Below are 18,428 nucleotides of genomic sequence, written 5' to 3'. Positions count from 1 at the left end.
TATTGGACTACATGGAAACCACCATGAAAAAAAAGAGCCTAGACAACATCTTTTACGAAATCATCAAGAAAAATTGTTCTGATATACTAGAACCAGAGGGCAAAATAGCCAATGAAAGAATCCACCAATCTTCTGCTAGAAAAGACTCCCAAAATGAAAACTCCAGCAATATTATGGCTAAATTCCAGAATTATCAGATCAAAGAGAAAATACTTCAAACAGCCTGAAATATTGAGGAGCCACAATCAGAATTACCCAGGACCTAGAAGTTTTTAGATGAAATGGGCCTGGGATATGATATTCTGGAGAGCAAAGGAGCTTAAATGGCAGCCAGGAATCAACTACCCAGCAAAACTAAGCATTATCTTTCAGGGGAAAAGATGGACACTTAATGAAATAGGGGATTTTAAATTATCTTTGATGAAAAGACCAAGGATAAACAGAAAATTCAATCTTCAAATACAAAACTCTAGAGAAATACACGAAGATAAAAAGTGAAGAAAAAAATTATGTTTTTTAAAAGTTAAAATGTCTACATCCCTATATGGGAAGATAATATGTATAATTCTTGAGAACAATATCTTTGTTAGAGGTACACTTAGAGGGTGTGGGCATAAGTTGACTTTAATGTAATGATGTAAAAAAAGAAACTGGGGTAGAAAAGAGATTGTACTGGAAGAGGAAAGGGGATGTAAAATAGGGTAAATTATATCACATGAAAAAGAAAAAAAAACTTATTATAGTTGAGGGAAAGAAGGGAGGGGAATGAGCATTGTTTGAACCTTAATCTCATCAGATTTGGCTCAAAGAAGGAATATCATACATATTTAGTTTGATATAGAAATTTGTCTTACCCTATAGGGAAGTAGGATGGGAAAGGAGAAGGAAAGGGGGGAAGCTAATAGAAGGGAGTGAGGAAGTAAAAGGGAAAAAGGATAAGAAAGAGAGTCGGGGCTGAAAAAAGGAGAGGGCAAGTTGAGGGTGGTGATGGTCAGAAGCAAAATACTGGTGTGGAAGGAAAGGGTGAAAGGCTAGTGAAAAGTATAATTTGGACAAAAAGGATGGGAAATACAAAGTTAGTAATTTTAAATGTGAATGTGATGAACTCTCCCATAAAATGGAAGAGGATAGCAGATTGGATTAAAAGTCAGAATCTTACAATATGTTTACAAAAAACACACTTAAATTAAAGTGACACAGAGTAAAGGTAAAAGGCTAGAGCAGAATATATTATGCTTCAGCTGAAGAAAAAAAAAAGCAGGGAGTAATGATCCTTATCTCAGATCAAGCAAAAGAAAAAAATAGATCTAATTAAAAGAGATAAGGAAGGAAACTACATCTTGCTGAAGGATACCATAGAAAATGGAGTAATATCAATGCTAAAAATATATGCACCAAGTGGTGTAGCTTTCAAATTTCTAGCAGAGAAGTTAAGAGAGGTGCAAGAAGAAACAGACAGCAAAATTCAACCTCACTCTATAAGAACTAGATAAACTGAACCACAAAATAAACAAGAAGTTAAGGAGGTAAATAGAATTTTGGAAGTCAGATATGACCTTTGCATAAAATTGAATGGGGAAAGAAAGGAATGTACTTTTTTTCTCAGTGGTACATGAAACCTATACATAAATTTACCATGTATTAGGGTACAAAAATCTCAAATTCAAATGCAAAAAAGGCAGAAATAGTAAATGCATCTTTTTTTCCAGATCATGATGCAACAAAAGTTGCAAGTAATAAAAGGCCAGGGAAATATAAGTGGGTAAAACAATAAACCATATTTTTTGATTTTATCAAAGAGAATATAATAATGAGATAACATACCAAAATTTATGGGATTCAGCCAATGCAGTTCTTAGGAGAAAATGTGCATCTCTAGATGCTTACATAAATAAAATAGAAAAAAGAGAAGAACAATGAATTGGGTATGCAACTAAAAAAGCTAGAAAAATTAAAACAGCTCCTTAAAAACAAATTTGAAATCTGAAAATAAAAGGAAAGATTAATGAAATTGAAAGTAAGCAAACTATTGAACTAATAAATAAAATTAAGAGTTGGTTTTATGAAAAAAAACCCAACAAAATAGATATACCTTTAGTTAATTTTATTAGAAAAAGGAAAGAAGAAAATCAAATTACCAGTATCAAAAATGAAAAGGATGAATTTACCACTAATGAAGAGGAAATTAAAGCAATAATTAGGAGTTATTTTACTTAACTATGTGTCAATAAATCAATAATTTAAATAAAATAAATGCTTACCAAGAAAAAAAAAAATACAAAATTAGCCAGATTGAGGAGGAAGTAAATTGCTTAAACAATCCCATTTTTAGAAAAAAGAAATTGAACAAGCTATTAATCAACTCCCTAAGAAAAAATCTCCAGGGCCAGAAGGATTTACAAGTGAATTCTACCAAACATGTAAAGAACAATTAAGGGGCAGCTAGGTGGTGCAGTAGATAGAACGCCAGCCCTGAAATCAGGAAGACCTGAATTCAAATTTGGCCTCAGACACTTAACATTTCTAGCTGTATGATCCTCAGCAAGTCACTTAACCCCAATTGCCTCAGCAAAAAATGAATAAACAAATAAATAAAAATAAAGAATATTTAATTTCAGTACTATACAAACTATCTGGGACAATAGGAGAAGAAAGAGTTTTACCAAATTCTTTTTTTTTGACATAGATATGGTGCTGATACCTATATCAGGAAGAGTCAAAACATAGAATGAAAATTATAGACTAATTTCCCTAATGGATATTGATGCAAGAATATTAAACAAAATATTAACAAAGAAATTAAGGCAACTTATCACCAGGGCAATACACTATAATCAAGTAGGATTTATACCAGGAGTACAGGGCTGGTTCAATATCAGGAAAACTATTAGCATAATTGATTATATCAATAAGTAAACTAACAGAAATCATATGATAACATCAATAGGTACAGAAAAAGCATTTGACAAAAATACAACAGTCATTCCAACTAAAAACATAGGAATAGGAATAAATGGAGTTTTCCTTAAAATGACAAATAGCATTTATCTAAAATGATCAACATCATATGCAATGGGGATAAGCTAGAAGCATTCCCAATAAAATCAGGGGTGAAACAAGGTTGCTCACTATCACCATTACTATTCAATATTGTACTATACATGTTAGCTTTAACAAGAGAAGAAACAGAAATTAAAGGAATTAGAGTGGGTAATAAGGAAACAAAATTATCCCTCTTTGCAGATGATATGATGGTATATTTAGAGAATCCTAGAGAATCAACTAAAAAACTATTAGGAACAATTAACAATTATAGCAAAGTTGCAGGATATGAAACAAATCCACAGAAATAATTAGTATTTCTATTTAGAGAACATTATGAAATGCAAAATGAATAATTTTTGATTACATTAAATTAAAATTTTTATACAAACAAAATCAATGCAGTAAGATTAGAAGGGAAGCAGAAAAATGGGGGAAAAATTTTACAGCTAAGGGCTCTGATAAAAGTCTCATTTCTAAAATACATAGAGAATTGACTCAAATTTATAAGAATAAAAGCTATTCTCTGACTGATAAATGGTCAAACATATAATTTTTAGATGAAGAAATTAAAGTCATTTCTAGTCATAAGAAAAAATGCTCTAAATCTCTATTAAAGAAATGCAAATTAAGACAATCCTGAGATATCACCGCACAACTCTGAGATTGGCTTAGATGACAGGAAAAGACAATGACAAATGTTGGAAGGAATGTGGCAAAACTGGGATACTAATGCATTGTTGGTAAAGTTGTGAAATGACCCAACCATCCAGAAAGCAATTTGGAACTATGCCCAAAGGGCCATCAAACTATGTATACCCTTTGATCTAGCAGTATCTCTATTGGATCTGTATCCCAAAGAGATAATAAAAAAGGGAAAAGGACTCTTGTGTGTAAAAATGTTTATAGTAGCCCTTTTTGTAGTAGCAAGGAACTGAAAATTGAGTAGATCTCCATCAGTTGGAAAATAGCTGAATAAGTTATAAGAATATAATGTAATATCATTCTGTAAAAAAATGACCAACATGATGATTTCAGAAAACCAGGGAGAAATTTGCATGAACTAATGCTAAGTGAAATGAACTAAAGCAAGAGAACATTATACACAGCAACAAGATTATGTGATGATCAATTGTGTTAGACTTGACTCTTTTTACCATGAGGTGATTCAGGTTAATTCCAGTAAACTTTTTATGGGAGATGGCCATCTGCATCCAGAAAGAGGACTATGGGGACTGAATGTGAATCACAGTATAGCATTTTCACCTTTTTTTGTTGTTTGTTTCCTTTTTTCCTTTCTCATTTTTGATTTGATTTTTTTTTTATGTGCAGCATGATAAATGTGGAAATATGTTTGAAAGAATTATACATATTTAACCTATATTAGATTACTTGTTTGGGAGAGTGGGTTGGGGAAGGGAGTGAGAAAAATTTGCAAAACAATGTTTTGCAAGGGTGAATGTTGAAAACTATTTTTACACATATTTTGAAATTTAAATGCTATTATTTAAAATTTTTAAATTAAAAAAAAGAGGAAGTAAAACAAAACCTAAGATTCAGAATATAGGCAATATCTAAAAAGTTTTGGATGAAACTTCACAGAACTTTCTTAAATGATACAACTGAGTTCAACAGGAATGATGTAGTTTACATAATTCCACAAATTACACAATATACAATTTAGAAAGCAAAATAGTATCTTAAATATTTTTCATCTTAATTGGAGGAGATACAAACATGTGATCTCTTTGAGTAAGTTACCAGAGAACCTTGTTTTAATACTCAGTTTGTAGCTTAAAATTAAATCAAATATAGATTTAAATTTCCAGTCACACTTGCCTCTTAAGCTCTTATGTCCAGATAGGTTCACAGTTTTTGTATGTACTAGTTAATTATGATTATCTCATAACAATTTAGAATCATCTAGCTGGCACATCATTTTTCACATTTCTCATCATATGGATAAAGTTCACATTTTAAAACTAAAATGTATATAACTATCAAATAGAGGAAGCTACCTTTCTGGTCATATGGCAAAAACTTGTCAAGTCACAAAATCTATTTCCTGGAAACAGGACCTTGAAATTTATTCTTTTTCATTCAGCCATTTAAAATCCCACTAACACTGAATAGTACTGGTTTCACTATGATTTCTTTGGGATGAATAATTTTACAAAATCTATATTAAAGCAAACTAAATGACAAACTGTTAGGGATACTCAATATAACAAAATTTGAGATTTCAATTGTATTACCATTGTGCATTTTGCTGTTTTAGCAGAACCCCTCATTTAAATTAAATAACTTTCCATCAAATGTCAGCACAGAGCATTGTAGAGGGCCGGAATTCTGGACAAGTATACTTGGAACAAGGTCAGTGGAATTGATGAGAGGATTGTGCTCTAGTTTACATATATACTTAGTACTTAGCATGGTGATGTAATGGTTCTCTAAGTTCACACCTAATTAGTATGTTGTAATGATGTAATTGTAATAGGGCATATAAGGGCTAAGAAGGACTGAAGATAGAAATTCTATCTTTGACCAGTCTCCTTGTGATTCTCATGCCTCCTGCTTAGGTTATTCAAATGATTTCCCAACAGATCCTTCTGCTCCAGCCCTTTCTCTCCCCAACATATCCTCCCTGGAGCTGTCAATTTGTTGCTTTAGTTGTTGTTTTCAAAGAGGACCCTATTGTCAGGTCTTATCCCATATAGTTGCACTACTCTCTTAATGGCCTTTAATAAAATACTAGCCAGAAGCACTGGGTAAGGAGTAAGGCTTTGCTCTGGTTGTGCTTGGAGGTTCATCCATTCTATCACATCGTATTCTTGATGAAGGACTTCTGTGGCAAAGGACTTTTGTAGCAAAAACTAGTATTTTCAAGGGTTTTTGAGTAACTGTTTCAACCACATTGGATAAAGCCAGTTCAACCTCTTTCAAAGCCTTTTGAGCTTCTTTTGTAAACTGGCATGGTGAGTTTAAAGCAGTGTCTGCCCTTAAAATGTCATATAATAGTTGTAATTGATAGGTAGTTAAGCCTAACATGGGATGCATCCATTGGATATCTCTTATCAATTTTTGAAAGTCATTTAAGGTATTCAACTTCTCTGTTCTTAAAGAAAGCTTTTGTACTGTAAGCACCTTAGGATATACTTCATATCATAAATATTGAAAAGGAGCTTGCCTTTGAATTTTTTCTAGAACTATATGCAATTTGTATTTCCTTAGGATTTCTATGGTCTTTTGTACCCATGCTTCTGACATTTGCTCCTCAGGTGCATATCCCAAGATATCATTCATGTAATGTAACAACATAATTTTTTGAAATGGTTTTCTAACTGGAGTAAGAGCAGCAGCAACATACATTTGACACACAGTAGGGCTATTTTTCATTCCCTGTGGCAAAACCGTCCACTCATATCTTTCATAAGGCTCAGCTAAGTTAATGCTGGGCACTGAAAAGGCAAATCTTTTATCCTCCTTATCTACAGGGATAGAATAAAAACAATCCTTAATGTCTATTACCCAAAGAGGCCATTTTCTAGGCAACTGAATAGGAGATGGAAGTCCAGGATGAAGAGTTCCCATTGTTTCCATCTATTCAACATCCTCCATTTTCCAGACTTCTTTTTAAAAACAAATACAGGAGAATTCCAACGATTTAGAGAAGGCTATAAGTGTCCTTGGTCAAGTTGTACTTATACTATATCTAATAAGGCCTGAATTTTATCACTTGCTAAGGGCCACTGTTCTCCCTACACTGGTGTATCAGTTTTCCATTGAATGGGAATAGGTACAGGTAGACCTTCAACAGCAGCTCTGCCTAGAAAACCTAAGAACTCAATTGTAATCCTAACTACTGTAAAATATCTCTTCCCCATAGATTGATGGAAATGTTTTCAACTACAAAAGGAGTAAAAACTCTTGTTTCACCTTCAAATATTCATCTCAAAGTGGTAGCACTAACTTCAGCTGCTTTTGATCCTCCTATGCTAGACATATAGGTGTCTGCCTTAATCTTTGGCCAATGACTGGGCCAATTGTCACCTTTAATAACTGTATGATCTGTACCCATGTCTACCAACCTTCCAGTGGTATGCCATTTACATAGAAGTGAGCATAGATCAGCTGTAACAGCTGCAGCCCAGAATATTCCTGGATTCTGTTGCTGAGAATCAAAATCTGGGTAAATATCACTAGATTACCTATTAGGAGTCTGTATCAGTAAACCTGATGCTATTGCTTCTCCTAATTGATAAATCATAAATTATCTACTGTATTAGTGACTGGGATCTTGGCTACACATTCCCCAGGTTCCCACTTAAGTATATGGATGAACATTGTTTTGTAAATACTCTCAGGAGGTAAAATGGTCAAGCCTACTGTGCCTGGAGGCAAAGGATCCATAGGCTGGACAGGGACAGATTTCACCTCTCCAGGGAATATCTCAGTAGTCCCAGATGCATACAATTCTATTCTCCCCAATTGTAATCTCTTTCTCCCATCAGATTGCTTCTTGGCTGATTGATCATGTCAGAATACTGAATTTCTAAAGACTCTTTGGGTGTAACATCGGCTGCCATCATGCTTCAAGTCTTTTTTGCCTAGATGCCTAGAGCAGAGCTCCACTGCCTGTTTCCCTGAGTCAATCTATATTCTGATGCCCAATGGAAGCCTCTGTTGCATTTTGGACATAGGGTTTTGGGTCTTGTTCTTCCACCCTGTCTTCTCTGCCAACATTGAACTTTCAGATGCCCTATTTGAAACTGATGAGTCTACATTGAAAGCATTGACGAGTCTCTCTGGAAGTCCCTTGCCTAAAGGGACCTTGTCTTCCCATGCTCAGATCTTGGGAATTTTGCATCATAGCCTGGGTATAAAAGGTATTTGTGCACAGCGTTTTATGATCTCATCTAAAGGAGCATCCTTGTGTAGTCCTAGTATAATTTTTCTACAAACCTCACTAGCATTTTCTCTAGCAAGTTGTCATAATTTCTGTTGCTGCATTTTCACCAATAGTTCATATGACTTTATGACTTCTTTTGGATATAGTCCCAGTAATGGCCCTGCTGGGTCAAAGGACATGCACAGTTTTATGGCCCTTTGGGCATAGTTCAGATTGCTCTTCAGAATGGTTGGATCATTTCACAACTCCACCAAGAATTCATTAGTATTCTAGTTTTCCCACATCCTCTCCAACATTAATCATTATCTTTTTCTGTCAACTTAGCCAATCTTGGAGGTGTGAGGTGATACCTCAGGGTTGTTTTAATTTGCATTTCTCTAATCAATAATGATTTAGAGTATTTTTCACATAACTATAGATGACTTTAATTTTGTCATCTGAAAACTGTCTGTTCAAATCCTTTGACCATTTATCAATTGGGGAATGACTTGTATTCTTATAAATTTGCCACAGTTCTTTATATATTGAGACCTTTGAATGAGATCTTTTTCAGAAATACTGGCTATAAAGATTTTTTTTTCCCAGCTTTGTACTTCCCTTTAAACTTGTTTCTGTTGGTTTTGTTTGCACAAAAACTTTTTAATTTAATGTAATCAGAGTTGTCCAATTTATCTGTCATAATGTTCTCTAGTTCTACTTGGGTCATAAATTCCTCCCTTCTCCATACCATCTAAATTATCCCTTGTTCTAATTTGTTTATGGTATCATCCTTAATACCCAAATTCTGTATCCATTTTGACCTTACTTTGGTGTGGGGTGTGAGATGTACGTCTATGCCAAGTTTCTGAAATATTATTTTCAAGTTTTCCCAGAAATTTTTGTCAAATAGTGAGTTCTTAGGGAATGATTATCTGAATTAAGTAATCCACCATTTGAGAAAAATATCATTAAGTTACTAATGTGGAGATCTCCCCACTCCAGATCACTAGTATTTATTCAATTCTAGATTTCCTGACATTCTCTCTCTTTCAGGATTATATGAGAGGTATGTCTCAGGAGTTTCCACTCCTTGTCACCATTAAATTCTTCAATCTTACTACTGATACCTCAGACCCTGTAAGATGGCCCTAATCACCAAAAGCAATACTAGATATTACCTTTGATTTGTGCAGACTTTACCTGGCTGCTGAAGAACCTACTCTAATTCCTTTCCTGTTTCCTGGACTCAATAGTGATCGATCTTTGTAGTCCTGGGATCTTTGAACGACTATGGGGGGAAAGCCAGAGCCAAACCATAAGGTTGTTGAAATCAACAGGATGCATCTCCTCAAGCTCTGACAGGGCCACCCCAAACTCATAATACCTGGATCCTGGACATGCCCCCATTTGTAAGAAACAATATGTCTTAAGAAGTCCATTGACACACTGATGAATGCAGGAAAGATTTATTTTACATTCTTGAAAGAATGGGGACTTAGGTGAGTAGACACACCTTTGAAATTCCAAAAGAAGCATTTTATTTCCTATCCTGAAGCAAAAGTCCCTTCCCTGATTCCACATTAATTGGATGTTATAGAAGTTAGATGTCATGAATCTCCACCCCTCATTATATAGTCTCTGCCCTAAAGAAGTTTTCATTCTAGAAGTGGGGGAAGGTAACAGAAGAGAGCTAAGGGCAAAGAACAAAAGATTCTTTTCTAATCTCAGGCCACCACCCTTCATTACAAAAGTCAGTTCCTGCCCCCAAGGAGCTTACATTCTTTTGGGAAAAGATAACTTTCACCCTTGATGATTCCTTGATGTTTTTGTGAGTTTTAGTTTTCTAATTTAAATTTCATTTAGCCTATTTAATTTTCAAACTGTGGAAAACAAATGCCCATCCATTTCTCACAATAATAAGCAGTTTGTATTGTCATTAACAGGAGTCAAATTTGTAGAGGTATACTGATGAAAATCTCAAGATGAAAAGACTTGCATCTTGAAGTAAAAATGGGCACTTACTTAATCTTTTCCTGGATCACAAAAAGAGAAAAAAAAGCTTGTGTGAATTGGCAAACAACTAAAAGATAGTTTGAGTTTGAATGGAACATCTATTTAGAATTTAGGGAATCTCACAAACTAGTGGTTGATTTTAAAATTCTAATTGGTGTGTGTGTGTGTGTTAAAATTGGAAACAGTAAATATATAAGATTACTATCCATTTTTGTGATAGATTGTATCTGAATTTTAAGACTATTTGGCTATCACTGTGAAACTGTTAATTATTTGGAGTTAGTTATAATATCTAAACTTGATAATTACTATGTGTGGGAAAAGCCTAAAGCAACTCTAAAAGAAGAAAAAAGGGGAGTTCGACTTAGCCCTTGGTCTGGGGTTCTTTTCCCTAATTTATAAACTTGTCAGATTTCTTGAAATTATTTTTGATAGCAAGGACATAAGCCCTAGGAAAAAAGCTAGATACACACTTCTCTTCTTCAGGTGAAATAGCAGCACACTTGGAACTACTTTTCCTGGGAACCAAGTGGGCAATTATGCACTGATCCAATTTGACTAGTCTTTTAATTTTGGCATTTGAAGATTACTGAATCAGGAAGAATTAAGGGTAGTACCTGCTGAATTCAAGTCTAGAAATTAAGTTGGTTCTGGATTTGAGTTATTCCTTTTCTGATGGGTAACTATTATGAATTACACCAGAGAGGCAGTGAAGGGAATAGCAGAACGGCTAAATGCCAGTAGCAGAATGGCAAGAGAAAATAAAATGACTTTGTATAGTTAGCAGAAAAAGAAGTAACGTGTTACAATTGAAGGTAGTTGTATCTTCACTCACAGCACAGCCCAATCAGAATTAGCAGAGAACTCAGGGATTTCTGAAGTTCAATTAAATCTATTGACTAAGTGGTTTTAGAAAATGGAAAGGAATCACAATCCTCATCCTGACCTTAACAGCCTTTGCTAGGATATTAATAGTAGGAGGCTTACTCTGTGTAAGGAGAGTGTGCAGAGGATAATAGACTTTTATGAAGAGCAATATAAAAAAGTAATAGCCAAATTTGAGGGGTTAGAAAAGAATGAAGAAACCAAATTATGGACTTTAAAAAAAGGGAGGGATTTTGAGAATTAAATCATTATTTAGTTTCCATAGTTATGAAAAATTGGAGAAAGAAAATCTAAATTGGAAAATTGAAACATAAGAAATGGGAGGCTGGGACCCACAAGAATATAAAAGAATATATTCAGGGGTGATGATCTTAGATTTGAAAAAGGACCCTTTTAACTTTATCCTCTTCTCTTTCACAGTTACCTTTCCCTATAAGAATGTAAGATCTTTGGGGGGCAGAGATTGGCTATGTAATGAGAGGTGAAGATTCACATTCTGTAACTTCTCTAACATCCAATTAATGGAGAACTGTTGTGATATGGGAGCCACCTGCCAGTGGCTTCTGGAGATCTAATCCAGACCTGTCCCATGTTTGGGTGCCATATGTTATATGCTTTCTAGAGCCCCCAAATTGTGATGCCAAAATACACTGTCTGGACTAGCTCTCTAGAGGATCTCAGGACCAGCCTTGGTTTTAGTGGAGGAGTGGAGGAGGAAAGAGACTCAAGAGGATGGTCAAAGTTGGAGTCCCTATTTCATATCCTCTCAACCTTTAAATACCTTAGTATGATTACATCATTACAGTATACTAAGTATGTGCTAACTAGAGAACCATTATAATCATATCACACTGAGCAAGTGCTAACTCTAAGCACCCTACTATTGATATGTAAATGCCTCTCTTTAAGTATCCCTTGCTTCAAGTAGAACACAGGTGGTCATGCCCTCTTTAACTTCTCAGAAAGAGGGAGAAACACCAAAGGGAGATGGGGAGCCAAACCAGACATTGTCAGCAGATTCCCTCTGGGCTGAAGAGTCTTAAACCTTATCCAGAGTTCCCCCAGCTATCTGCATACCTCTACAGGGAATCAGACAAGGGATTTACCCTTTAGGATAGGAAATAAAAGAACGCCTTTGGAGTTTCAAAAATGTGTCAACTCACCTAGGCACCATTCATGCAATAATACAAAATAAAATCTTTTCTGCATTCATCAGGGAGTCAGTGAAGTTCTTGATAAGATATTCTGTTTCTTACAATCTAACTTTGGATAGAAAATGACATCTACATCCAGAGAGAACTGAGACTGAATGTTGATAAAAGCACTATTCTCATCTTTTTTTCCTCTTTTGTTTTTCTCATGGCTTTTCCCTTTTGTTGTGATTTTTTTTCTTTCTATATGATTCATATGGAAATACGTAAAAAAATATATGTATAACCTAAATAAACAATAAATTTTAACATGACCAAAATAGTACATGCTTTCTTCCTCCTTAAGTAAATCCCCCCCCCCCCCCATTTTGGTTCTATTGTTATCAACATTCTCAGTTAGCAAAGTGAAAAACTGTGGAATTAACTTTCATTCTAAGATTTCATCTCCCTAAATCTCTATATTCAAACTGTAAAGAATCACTATTATTTTTATAAAATGTCTCAGATTTATATTATCTTTCCCATTTCCATGTCACTATACTACTTCAGATTCTTTAACCTGTTGCAACAACCTCCTAACTTAATTCCCTACTTCCAATCTCTGTCCTAATTCGTCACCTAAAATTACTAGACATCTTCAACCACTACTTTGTTCGACATTAATCTGGATATATGGAGAAATATGCTACTCATGATACCCTCTCAGTTGACTACCTCATCAAAATCAATTTTATTTGCCAATGTGAAGAAACTGCTTTAGTCTTAAAGACTTTTCAATTTTATGGAAGTAAAAAAAAATTAAGGATCTGACTCCATTAAGAGGTGGGCCCTATTGTAAAATGGCAATGAAGTGTAAACACTGGGGAGGTGGGGAAAATCTTTATACAGATAATACACTATATCCCTTTCTACCCAATTCCTGTCCCCTTTTGTGAAAGAGGAATTCCCCCATATTGCTCTTTGTTCTCTTCTTGTCTTTCTATTCTCAGTTTTCTTTATAAGTTCATTTTACACTTCATGATCCTTTACACATGGATACACCGCAAGATTTTGAACTGGATTTCTCTTCTCTCTATATACTTTATGAAATCTTATCAGTAAACTTTGGGTTTAACTCTCATATCCATCTAAGATGGATGATTTCAGATCTATTAATTAGGTCCTGGTTTCTTTCCTGAGTTTCATTCCCAAACACCTAATGAACATTTCCAACTGGATGCCCCATAAGCATTTCAAGCTAAACATTTCCAAGGAGTAAATCACTCTTTCCATGCAGAACCACCCTCATTTTGAACTTTCCAATTTTTAAGGGTTCCATTATACCAAAACAAAAAATTGCAATTATCAGCCATCATCAATTTTTTTTTCTTCAAATCACTTATTACCCAATTTAATGTTCACATTTTTCTCACTTGCACCAGTTGCTTTTTCTCTACTCATGCAGTCACCCTAATAAAAGGTGTTCATTACCTTTTGCCTGGACCATTGCTAGTTTCCTAATTAGTCTACCCACTTTAAATTTCTCCCCTTTTCAATCAAGCTTCCTCATAGCTGCTAAAGTGATTTTTTTTCTAAAGTATAATCCTAATCATGCCATTCTGATTCATTTAGTTGCTATTATTTTTAAGACCAAATACATACTCCTTTTATAATCTGGCTCCAAACTAACTTTCTTAGCTTATTTTACATTAATTACCATTTTAAGTATTATGTTCCAGTCACTAGCCTAGTTGCTCTTAGCATAGACTTTTCCTGTCTCCTGTCTCCCAGAGTCTCTTAAGTTTCTTCAAAGTTCAGTTCATGTTACTTTGTACATAACGCCTTTCCTAAACCTAGCTGCTACCTTCCCTTCTCACTCCCCCTTTAATACTTATACACACACACACACACACACACACACACATATATATATATGTATGTCTTCTCCATTACTCCTAGAAGGAAGTTTTGTTTTGTTTTAATGTAAATCCAGCAATTTACACTTTGCACTGTATATAGAAGGTACTTTTGCTGATACACTTTGCCTGGACTCAACTCTCAAGGATAAACATGCTCTGACTCCCTCATACTCTTTCAATCACAATAATATTGACCTTTTTTTTTTTTTTGTCATAGTATAAACTCCATTCCCCAAATTCCCAACGTCCTATTCCAGATCTGTTCTAACTCTACCCACCCACAATCATATTGTGCTCTTGGAATGCCAGCTTTCTAATTAAGAAATTTCCATCTGAAAACTTTCTCACTCCCATCTTTTGGATCTATGATCTAGTTCCTTCTTATTAAAACTATATCTCTAGTGAGTAACAGGAATATGTTGGAAATATTGTGGGTTTGGTTTCAGACCACCACAAAAAAGCAAGTATCACAAAATAAAGCACCACACAAATTTTTTGGTTTCCTAGTGAATGTCAAGTTTACTCTATATTGTAGTTTATTAAGTGTGTAATAGTATTATGTTTTACAAAATAACATACATACCTTAATTAAAAAACATTTTTATTGCTAAAAAATGCTAACAATAATCTGATTCATAACTTTTTTTGCTAGTAGAAGGTCTTGTCTAATATTGATGGCTGCTGATTGATCAGGGTAATGGTTGTTGACAGTTGGGGTATTTGTGGCAATTTCTTAAAATAAAACAACAATGAAGTTTGTTGTTTCAAATCACCCTTTCACAAATTTTTTTTTTTTTTTCTGTAGCAGGAAAAAATGTTTAATTGCATTTTACCTATAGTATGACTTCATCCAAAATTGGAGTTAATCCTCTTCAAAACCTGCTTCTGCTTATGTTTACATAAACTCAGTTTATGTAATTTTCTTCAATATTGTTTTTTTCAGAGGACAGGGAGGCCCAAAGATAGGGAAAGGAGCTAATCAGCGAAGCTGTCAGACACATGCAACATTTATCAATTAAGTTCACCATCTTATTTGTGTGTAATTTGTGGCACCCCAAAACAACTGTAATAGTAACATTAAAGATCATTCACTGATCACAGAAATAATAATGGTAATGAAAAGTTTGAAATACTGAATTACCAAAATGTGAGAGACATGATGTATAAGCTACTGGAAAAATGGTGCCAACAGACATGCTTAATCCACAGAACCTTCAATTTGTATTAAAAAAAAAAAAAAAAAGCAAAACAAGAAATCCTACCATATCTGTGAAATGCAATAAAATAAAGTATACCTGACTAATTATACTTACTAGTATTTTTCCTCTCCTTGCCCACACTCATCATAGTGGGGATAAACACAAACTAAGCATGAAGCCCTGTATTCATCATTCTTAAGGTTGGCAACTGAAGACATATAAGAGAAACTTAAAATAATTTTTAAGCAAAAAATGAGGCCCTCTTTCTAGCTGACTGGGACCTCATAGGACCAGTCCTCTCATATTTGCTGGTTTACCCAACTTAGTACCTCTTCATCTCTCAAAAGTAATTCTTGAATAACTATATCCCTTTTAACCATTTGCAAATTCATCCTAGGAAAATATATTTATCTATTTCTTCACACATCAAATCTATCAGTTCAGTCCAGTCTCATGAATTTCTAATTACTATTTAAATTCAGGATGTGATCCAAAGTGTCCTTTGTTCTCAAAGTTTCATTATTATGCCACCACTATACTATTCTTCCTTTTATTCAGTTATTTACTTTTTGTATGTTGGAGATCTAGCATATTTGTTCAATTACTTTCTTGAAAAGACTTGAGAAATGTGTTCAGAAATAATGAACTAACTAATCTTCATTAATAACATTTGTTTTCATTATTAAAAGATTATTCATTCTGAAATTCTTCTGTATATGGAAGATAGACAGGAACATTCTACCTGTGATATGGTATTTATCATTTTATAAAGAATTATTGAAATTCAATTACATATAGTATACAATTACTATACATACAATCACTATAACTGTAGTATAATACAGGAAGGACAAATTACTAAAATTTTGATCAATCCACAGTTTCTAACCTACTATGTGCAAAAAACAACAACAACAACAAAAAGCTGTATTCTTTTAGCAATTTTCTCAGCTTTTTTTTTTTTTTAAACTTTTAGATGATAAATATCTTCCTAAAATAAGTCATTTGAGCCAATTTCCTCTGACTTTATATAAACTGGCTTATAAGCTATCTTTTGGAATTAAAAGGTTCCCAATAGCCATGGTTACAGAAAAACCAAGCTTTGTATACTTGATAAACCTAATATTGTTTTATTCCAAAGTTAATGATCACAAGTTGGAATGTATCCATAATTTCAAAAATATTAACAAATTTTATACATTCTATTAACAAGCTAATTCAAAATAATTTTATAAAATATATTTCTGGCTTTTATATTTATTTCTAATTACATCAAGCTATTTAGACAGGATGCTTAATGGCTTTTCTTTCTGCATAGCATTTGCAAAATGCAAGGTTAAATATCTTGAAAGAAAAAATAACTATACTCTGCAACAAAAGCTTTCGTTACAGATGACCATCAATAAAAAAACTCAGAGATAATCCTATAAACTCCAAGAATACTTAACTTCCAAAATAAAATTTAATAAGTTAAAAAATGAAAATGATTTAGGTAGCAAGTAACTTTTCATTTTTCTTTTCAGTATTTTAATTCAATGACCATTTCTTTTCAAGTAATAACTAATTTATCTTCCCAAACTGCAAAGAGACAAAATCATAAACAATTTTATGTTAGTTTGTTACAAAGGACATGAAGTATATATGTTTAAAAATGGAGTGGAGACATCTAGAACTATTCAGGAAATATAGTTACAGAGATGTCAGTATTTCTAAAGCTTTAACTGATTTATTTTGACTAAAAATGCCAAATTCTAACCATTAGCTAAAAAAAAAAGGCAACTAGCACCCATTAAGTATTTACCAAATAATGATTGTTTTTTTTTTTTTTAATTCAAACTCTGATGTGAAATTTTACAAAGTGTATTAACTATGAGCCAAGGTAAACAGAGAAGAATAAAATTTAATGGTCTCCACAGGCCAATGAAATAACCCCTCTATAGCACTCTACTGAGCATTATTTCTGTCGGACTGCACAGTCAATCTCACCAGATTTTGTGGCAATTCTAGAATAAAGTATCAAAGATTTAGAGTAAAAAGGAGATCTCAGAGATAACTTAGTCCAAGCCATAAGGGTAAAAGAATTTGCCCAAAATATAAAAGAGGAGACATCACAGGTGGGGTTTTTGCCAATCAAAAGTCTCTAAGACATTGACATAGACTTATATAGCTGGCTAAATTTTAAAGTAACTTGGTAAAGAAAAAATTATTTTTATTGGTATTCAGGATGATTTTAGAAATACTGTTTTTAGTTAAGTTGAACAAAATTAATCCTGTAGATTTTAAATGTTACACATAAAGTATATACTGGGGCAGCCAAGTGGTACAGTGAATAGAGCAGAGTTCGTGTCTGGAAAATGTAAGTTAAAATTCTTCCTCAGACTGCTAGTAGCTATGATTCTAGGTAAATCATTTAATCTCTTAGCCTTAGTTTCCTCATCCACAAAATGGGATAATAATATAGCACCTACTTTGCAGGTTGTAGTGAGGATCAAATGGAACAATTTGTGTAAAGCATTTTGCAAATTTTAAAGAACTACATAAATGCAAGTTATTGTTTTTATTATTACATATAAGTAAAAATAAATTAATAATTTATAAATTTGTTAACTAAAACAGCTGTCAAATGTACTTAAGTGTAGCAATGAACACTGTCTTTAAAAATATACAAACTTGTGAAATTCTAAAGACAATCATACACAAAATAAATGGTAGGTTTTTTTTCTTCTTCTAATAAAAACAAGGGCATTATATTACCTTTTTAAAAAAAACCTCACTTTTATAACTTTGAACCAAGGTAAAACCTACATATTTTCTTATAATCTTTTTGTTTCATCATTTCAAAAAGCAGATTTGATCATAAAAAGGCAAAACTTATACATATATTGGCTAATCTTACTTTTCCTAAATTAAGACATGATCTAAAAATTCTTAAGCCAATCTATCAATTCATCCATCTTAAATCAATATGACAATGAACAAAATCTAAAAATAGAGTGACTTCACTGTCTTTGTATTACTTCTAAAATATTATTCTTATCTTTAATCTAATTCTTTAAGCAAATAATCTCATGGCTTTCATATCTCAAAATGCTATCTTTGTTGAGCCTGATAAAGTGAGAAAATATATTTGCTTTTGTTTACTCTTGTTCTTAATGCTTTTTTAAGGTATACTTTTTAAATATACCAGGTATGAATATACAATATTAAATCAATTACCTGGCAATTTATAGTAATGATGTATTTCACATAAATCAATTTTCCAGATAACATAAGTTCATTGCCTAAAACATTTTAGATATTTTTAAGGGCTATGTATCTAAAATGCTTTACATTCCTATCTTCTTCCTGCACA

The sequence above is a fragment of the Sminthopsis crassicaudata genome, chromosome 2, assembly GCF_048593235.1.
Source record: "Sminthopsis crassicaudata isolate SCR6 chromosome 2, ASM4859323v1, whole genome shotgun sequence".
Classification (NCBI taxonomy): Eukaryota; Metazoa; Chordata; class Mammalia; order Dasyuromorphia; family Dasyuridae; genus Sminthopsis; species Sminthopsis crassicaudata.
The sequence above is the reverse complement of the archived record's forward strand: the minus strand, read 5'-3'. Positions refer to the sequence as shown.